The sequence below is a fragment of the Herpailurus yagouaroundi genome, unplaced genomic scaffold (genome assembly GCF_014898765.1).
Source record: "Herpailurus yagouaroundi ecotype Mexico unplaced genomic scaffold, PumYag 162, whole genome shotgun sequence".
NCBI lineage: Eukaryota > Metazoa > Chordata > Mammalia > Carnivora > Felidae > Herpailurus > Herpailurus yagouaroundi.
The window spans coordinates 5,639,962-5,648,321 of record NW_024412403.1 but is presented as its reverse complement, the minus strand read 5'-3'; the positions used below and the strand labels follow the sequence as shown (position 1 = coordinate 5,648,321).

Sequence of the window (8,360 nt, the reverse complement as noted above, 5' to 3'; positions counted from 1 at the left end):
GAGGCAGGTCATACATCCCAAGGGTGGGTCTTCTCTTCTCTCAAACAAGAGGCTTCAATCGGCTCAACTTCTCAGTCCCTTTCCAGCTCCACACCTTTACATGCACACCAGAGATATCATGACTTCATTGGTCTGAGTCTATTAATAAGATCACTGTCACCTGTCCATACTCTGATGAAACTGGCCTTTTCAAAAATGTGACAGTGTTGGGGATAATTGACATGCCTTTGTGGCTGAAACCCTCCTATGGACTGCACACAGCAGACTGGACATTTTCATATTGTTCTGTGGGGGTGGGGACATATTACTGTGGAACTATTCACCTTTATCCCACTGAGACAACAGGACATATTTAGGGGCCAAGAGTGGCCAAAGAACCAAGATATACGTGAAACCCAAAATAGCGGCTTTATGTTTCATGGTAATCATCTGTGAGGCCCACCATAGTGAAATACATTTTACTTACAAAGCAGGAAAACATGAGAGAAAAATGTCAGGTCAGCAAAAATATGATATACCTTCTGTCATATTTCATGTGATGAATGTTACAGAAATTCCAATAATTAAGACTAAAAGAGCTGCTATTTAAAACTATGTAAGGCTCTTTCTGACCCCTTAATTCACCTTGTCCCTCTTCAGCAAGAAAGCTCAGTCAATGAGATGGGAGACAGAATTCAGTCCATTTGGAGGGAAAAAAATGGAACCACATCCATCAGGGTCAAATACTGCCTTCCATTCAAATCTCATCTTTTCTTCCCTTGCTTAGGGCCACCTCTTCTGTCACTTCTTCAAATGTGTTCATTTGCAAGCAAATTCAGTTTCACTCTGGATAACAATGCAACCAAAAAGTTAATGATAACGCATCAGGCTTGCGTTTCTTTTCAGGAAAAAAAAAAATCAGATCTATTTACACCTTGCTAGAGGCCATCATCATTATATATAGAGCTCTGTCACGTTAGATATGATAAACATATGTTTGCACCATGAATGGAACTAAGAAAAGAAAGCTCACTATCACATGGGTAATTTTTCCATTACTCAAAAGGAAGGTTGTCGTGCTCAAATAAAAATTACCAAAGCCCCAGGTAATGAAGTACCCGTGGGGATTTATTACTAAGCATTATATTGGGGTTGGAAACAGCATAGTTCTTCTGTATGTCTGCTCTGATCTGTACACCATAATAGAAAACAATTTGTTTCTTCCTACACAACTACGTATATTACAATGGAATTCTAAAGCTTGAATTTGGCTGCCATGTTTCCTGCCCACATTCTAGAAATGGCTCCCCGTTCTGTATGGTATTCCAAGCACAGAGCCCAAGGGTTGGCACAAAGTGTAGGCTCAACCAACATCGGATGAGCAGATAAGTCAAAATGCTCTCCCCACAGTGCCCACTCTGAAGGGTGTCTGAGCTTCCGCCATCTTTTTATCATGTTACATGGTCACCTTCACCAATGGCTTCCTGGCTCTTTTCTATTAAAATTTTTTTTTCAACGTTTTTTATTTATTTTTGGGACAGAGAGAGAGCATGAACGGGGGAGGGGCAGAGAGAGAGGGAGACACAGAATCGGAAACAGGCTCCAGGCTCTGAGCCATCAGCCCAGAGCCTGACGCGGGGCTCGAACTCACGGACCGCGAGATCGTGACCTGGCTGAAGTCGGACGCTTAACCGACTGCGCCACCCAGGCGCCCCTCCTGGCTCTTTTCTATTCCGATGATTGTCAGCAGGTGTGGGCTAGTTTGTCATTCCATAATTTTATGGAACTTTTGGTTCTGTAGGGTACTATTCCAGTGGGACAAACATATGCAGTAAGAATCTAGACCTCAGTCCCTGTGGCTGGAGGAAGGACGTCACCCAGGCCAGCAGGGATGTGGCAAACCAGGGTTCAACTGAAGACCCCTGAGAACATGCTACTCAGACATGCATCCTGGCTTTGCCTCAATCAAGCCCAGTGGTCTTAAGTAAGTTCTATGAGTCTCAGTTCTGTCAATTTTTCTTCCTTCCTTCCTTCCTTCCTTCCTTCCTTCCTTCCTTCCTTCCTTCCTTCCCTCCCTCCCTTTCTTTCTTTCTTTCTTTCTTTCTTTCTTTCTTTCTTTCTTTCTTTCAAAATTTATTTTCAGAGACAGAGAGAGAGACAGAGAGAGAGAGACAGAGACAGAGAGAGAGAGAGAGAGACAGCATGAGTGGGGGAGGGTCAGAGAGAGAGGGGGAGAGAATCCCAAGTGGGCACCTCACTGTCAGAAGAAAGCCCTACATGGGGCTGGAACTCATGAACTGTGAGATCATGATCTGAACCAAAATCAAGAGTCAGACATTTAACTGACTGAGCCACCCAGGCACCCCTAAAATGGGGCTAATAACTGTACCTACAACATCGTGATGGAATAATGATTCAACAAGTTAATATTGCTAAAGAGCTTGGGGGAATGACTGGTACACAGTCATTAAATAAGCATTAAATAAGTGTCCACTGGATTACTATCAGTGAGTCGCAGATGCTCTATTTTAGCAATGTCTGAGAGGAGGCCATGGCCGCCAATGTCACCGGGCTGGGCATCTGGGAGAACTGGATGGGAAGCACATGGGGCAGCTTTATTTGAGTGCTGCCATGAAACATCTCACAACAACTGGACACCTGTCCAACTCTCCTGTCAATGCCAGGAGCACCGGAGCCCCAGTGCCCATCCCTCACTCCCAGACCTTGCATGTTGTCTGTTGCATGAAGACTGTTCATCAAGCTTTGCCAGAAACAGTGCTGCAAAAATGCTAGGGGGTTATATTAATTTGTTACTGCTGCTGTGACAAGGTATCCCAAACTTAGTGACTTAACCCTAATGCATTCTCTTACACTTCTGGTGGGGTAGAAGTCTAAATTCAGGGTGCCAGCAGGGTTATCTATGTTCCTTCTGGAGGCTCTAAGGGAAAGCATGTGTCCTTGCTTCTTCCACATTCTAGAGGCACCAGCATTCCTCGGCTCTTGGCCCCTCCTCCATCTTCAACACCCCACCCTCGACTCCGACCTCTGCTTGCATTGTCACATCCTGTTCTTTGACTTTGATGCTGTTACCTCTCTCTTATAAAGACCCCTATGACCACACTGCCGCCCCCCCCCCCCCCAGTAATACAGGGATCTCTTCATATCAAGACCCTTAAGTAAATCACAGCTGTAAAGTCACATTGCCACGCAAGTGGCAAGGTGATGTATTGTCAGATTCCATGGGTGAGGCGTAGACATCTTTGGGAAGGTCATCACCCTGTCCACCAGAGTCCACCACAGAGGTTTTGCAAGTTTGAGAGAAAAATCAATTTGTGTGGGTCTCTGTGGGAGTAAACAATGGAAATATGGAGTTTTGAGGGCAAGACTGATTCAGAGCTGAGTGTTCAAACAGAAAAAGGCCAATTATTGGTGCATCTGTGGATGAAGGTCAACGTGGGCACACGAGTGCAGTTTCACCCAAAGCCAACATGACTGACAGCCAGGTCTAGGCTTCTTCTCTAGGAACAGAGGAGTTGAGAGATTGGAGATAATGAAGGAACTAGGGTCAAATGGGCAAAAACAGTGACCTCAAGGGTCAGGTTCAATAGATAAACCAAATAATGAGAAGAGAGAGAAGGAACACTCAGGAGACCTTTATGACTGTTTGAGCAATGTATTTCTGGCACCTTTAATTAATTTAATACACAGTCTGGGTATGGTCAGCAGCCCCTTGAATATCTTTTATGGCATTAAATCATTTGGTGTCTTGAATGTATTTCATACGTTGTAAATGTGGGAGGCATACCCTACAAGGGAGGTCACAGCTCCCCACTGTGGCAAACATGGAGACTATGGGAAGGAACGGAAGTAGGAGCCTGACCAGTGCAGCATGGTGGGTGGGGAGGCTGTATATCAAACCACACTCTTGTTCAGGAATAATTAGTAAGAATTGGGGCGAGACCATGAAGGGACACTAGACTGACTCAAGTACAGAGCTTCTCCTTTAGGAACACGAGGACTTCGAACAGCTGATAGGACGGTCATCACGGAATCTCTTTCAACAAACCCAGTTGGGAAATCTGACTTCACCTCTTGTGGGCTGAGTGACTGGGAAAATCACGTCACCACTCTGAGAGCTGGTTTCAGAGGGACTACGTACAAGATAAAGCTGATCATACATAATTCTTGGGGGTTATTGAAAACAAAGTATGAGGAGAAAGTGCCATCAGTGTCTAAAGTCTTGTCTTAGAGATCCCTTGGGCAGTGCCAGTCATTCCTTTCTTGTGTTTTGTGTTCATTTGGCCTGATGGACACATGACTCTTGGTGGTTTGGGACTGTGGGCCTCTTCCACGCCTGGGGTCTACAGCCTGACCCTTGTGAGACCCTCCTGCTTAAGTGGTAGTTCATAGCCCTTGCTTCTGGGGTTGGGAGAGCTGGATAGCTGTTGGGGACATTGGGTCTAATGGTTATGAGGGGAGAGGGAAGAGGTGTTTAACCCCCAAACTCTAGCTGGTGGCTTGAATAAACATGAAACATGCAGGGTCGTCCTGGTTGGCCTCTAGGAGGGAGAGGAATGAACAAGGTACTCTAAGTGGGTAAGCTTCTGTTGCCTCTCATCCACTCCATGGGATGCATTCATGGCAGCAGGAAAAAGGAAAATTAACTAATTTGTGTATTGTCTAAATAAACAATAACATCAGGCAGCACGTCCTTCCTTCTTGAGGCCTAAATCTAACCACTGGCTTTGCATGGGCCTAATGGGATGCTGGTGTTCTTTTTTTGTGACAGCCACCAGAGATGACAGTGCAGTGTCTGGGAAAAAAATAAAAGCCCTTCCATGATTTTCTAGAACCTTACCCTTCTTTTCTCTTCTTTTCTTTGAGTATAGTTGACACACAAGGTTACATTACAGAAAAGGGGGGACCCTCGCGCACTGTTAGTGGGAATGCAAACTAGTGCAGCCGCTCTGGAAAACAGTATGGAGGTTCCTCAAAAAATTAAAAACAGAAAAAACATATGATCCAGTAATTCAACTATGGGGTAATTACCCAAAGAAACAGAACCTTACCACTTTCAAGGGGGAGCATGGCTGCACCCTTCTCACCTGAGTCTCTGACAGGGATACAAGTCCCCATTAGAGGTGACTTTCCCATTTCCTTGGAATTGGGAGAAGCAGAAGTACCTTTCTGAAAAAGAGCGAGTTTTAATATGTTCATCACGTGTACCATTCATTTTCTAATTTATAATCCTTTAAAGTTTCCCCATGAACGACCTCAGATACGGAGAACAGTTTGTGTCCAGAGGGGAATCAAGCAATTATTATGGGTTTTCACTGGATTTCCCCATCTCTAGAAGGTCTGCTTCAAAGGTCTTTTCTGCAGAGAAGAATAGGCAACATTTCAGGATGTCAAAATCCTAAATACCATTAAGATTGTTAAGATATTGAAAGATAATTTTGGCTCTAGTGAAGGAGAGAGAAATTAGTCTTTTACAAAGTGAGGAGATATAACAACAGTAAGTACTAGAAACAGGATTTCTGACATCACAAATCTCTCAGGAAGAGAAGGTAATAATAAAGAAGGCTCAAGGCTACAGTGACTTTGATTTAGATCACAGGACGAAGAAGGGGGCCCGTTTCAGAGACATCCTTCTTAAATATGACTTAGTCGCTTTTTTTGTGCAGGATGAAACCAGCAAAAAGCAATGCTGAACTAAGGGACACCTTCTAAGTTTTTAAAGGAAATAAACTATGGAGGAGAAGAAACAAAATGTAATGCCTTTTCCAGCCTCAGGTGGATTACATTGTTTAGATTAGGTAACTGTCCTATGCTGGTAAGAAGTTACTTAATTGAGCATAACTGCCTAGATTCTTACAGGAAACTTCCAAAGGCACTTGACCTAGGATAGGCAAGATTCAATGTGGCCTCTTGCCCTGGAAGTGGCACAGCCAATGGCAGTAGTTATATAATCCAGCTCTGAAAGGGTCCACAAAGCATCCAAAAGTTGGTCATTGCAAACGGAGAAGGACTTAGATATTGGAGATGTTTTAACAGCGACCTTGAGTGATCTTATACTGGCCACTTTTTAATGTGTTCAGAACTTGCCTAATCTCTGTCAATTTCAGGGGTCTATCTGCAGGGTCCTGGTTGTGCTCTCCCCAGGGTGACTGCATCAGGGCTCTTGGAAGGTCAGGAAGGCTAAATGAAGTCCTAAAGGTGGGGGTCTAAACTGGCAGCATGGTGGACTTATATGAAGAGGAAGAGATCTTTTTCTTTCTACACACACACACACACACACACACACACACACACACACACACCATGTGAGGGCAAAGCAGGAAGATGGATATCTGAAAACAAGGAATAAAACCCTCACCAGGAACTGAATTGGCCAGCACCTTGATCTTGGACTTCTAGTCTCCAGAACTAAGAGAAATAAATGTTTGTAGTTTAAGCCCCTGGTCTACTGTATTTGGTTCTGGCTTCCTCAGTACAGTAACACACCATAGCTTCCCAGACTTCAATGCGCAGACAAATTTCCCAGGGATCTTGACAGAGCACAGACTTCCTAGCCCCATTCCAAGAGAATTTACAGACACCAGTAATGGTGATGCTGATGCTCTGGGTCCCTAGACCCCACTTTGTATGATTATATGAGGGAACCATCATGATTAAGGCTCAACCTGAGGAGGTGAAAGTTTGCCACCTGCATGTGCCTCTGCCATGGGGACCTCCACCCCAGCAAGGTCTGTATCACCATTGACACCCCTAACGTTCACCTCCTGTGATGGTTAGTCAACTTGGCCCATGTTAAACATCGCCCAGATTAAACATTACTTATGAGTGTGCCAGTGAGGGTGTTTCGGAATGAGATTAGCATTTGAATCAGTGGAATCAGGAAACTAGATTGCCCTCCCCAACGTGTGTGCGGGAGCATCATCCAATCCCCTGAGGGTCTAAAGAGAGCAAAAAGTGGAGGAAGAAGGGATTTTCCCCTTTTGCCCCTCAGACTGGAATTGGTTTTCTTGGGTCTCTGGCTTGCAGATGTCAGATAGTGGAACTTCTCAACCTCCATTATGTGGGCTAACTTCTCACTGTCTGCCTGTCTGTCCATCTATCTATCTACCTACCTACCTACATACCTACCTGCCTACCTAACCAACCCAGATATCCTATTAGATATAGATATCCTAGATATTTACATTTATGTCTACATATTCTCTTGGCTCAGTTTCTTGGGAACTCTGACTAACCATGCAGGTGATTACCCTTCCAATAACTGCCATGTCTTGAAAATTCCATGTTATCTGTAACTTCTCCCTTTTTGTAACAATGAAGAGGCCAGTGGGTGCTCAGAGTCTGGCCTGATGCTGAACCTACAGTTGCCCTCCATGGGTGCTACCTGCTTCCCTTCCTCCATTCTTGTCTGGTCACTGTCATTTTTATTGACCTCCTCTCCTGACAGCTCTTATTCTGTCCTGACCTTCCTATCACCTTACCTGTGGGGAGTAAACATTTATCACCTCATGTCTAGATTATTGCAACAGTCTCCTTACTAGCTTACTCCATTTTTATTCCACTTACTCCATGTATTCCCAACCATATTGCATATAGACAGATGTTAATGACTTTTCCATAAGAACTTCTCTGATGATGTCTTCTCTGCTCTTACAAGTATTTAGCATCTTCCACAGGTTGACAGTAGATCATGTTTGCTTTTTTTCTATTTAAAATATCTTGTTTTCTACCTTCTAGGTTTTTGTTCAGGCTCTTCCCCATGTCAGAAATGCCTTTCCCACCAACCTCCTTATCTTTCTGCTTATTGTAACTGCATACATTCTTAATATGCAGCTCCAATGCTACCTCCTCTATGAAGGCATCCACTGATGTGCCTATGAAAAAATGTTGGCTTTCCTTCTCTAAACTCCCATGGCAAACTGCCTGCATGGTATACATGACATTTGTGACACAAGGCTCCCTTCCTCACAAAGTATGTGCAGCTCCTCCGACAAACATAAACTCTTTAAATGCAGAGATATTGATGACTCCATTAAGGTTTAGCATCACATCCTGCACACAAAAAAATGGCTATTTTTTAGATGGACTCCTGGAGTTATGGATGGAGAGATGGATGGATGGATGGATGGATGGATGGATGGATGGATGGATAGATGGATGGACAGACACATGGAGTGATGGATTGATGGATAGAGGGATGGAGTAGTAGATAGAGTGAGGGAGTGGTGGGTGGGTGGGTGGGTGGATGGATGGACGGACGGACAGATGGAGTGATGGACTGATGGATGGATGGAGGGATGGAGTGATGGATGGAAGGATGGATGGACAGATGGAGTAATAGATGGAGTGATGGAGTGGTGGGT

General features: G+C 44.4%; 1 protein-coding gene across 1 annotated transcript in view; it reads right to left on the bottom strand.

Annotated features, from left to right (window-relative positions):
• The window catches only part of DSCAM (DS cell adhesion molecule), a 665,388-nt gene that overhangs the window by 192,063 nt on the left and 464,965 nt on the right, over nt 1-8,360 (bottom strand). The gene's annotated exons all lie outside the window — the stretch shown is intronic.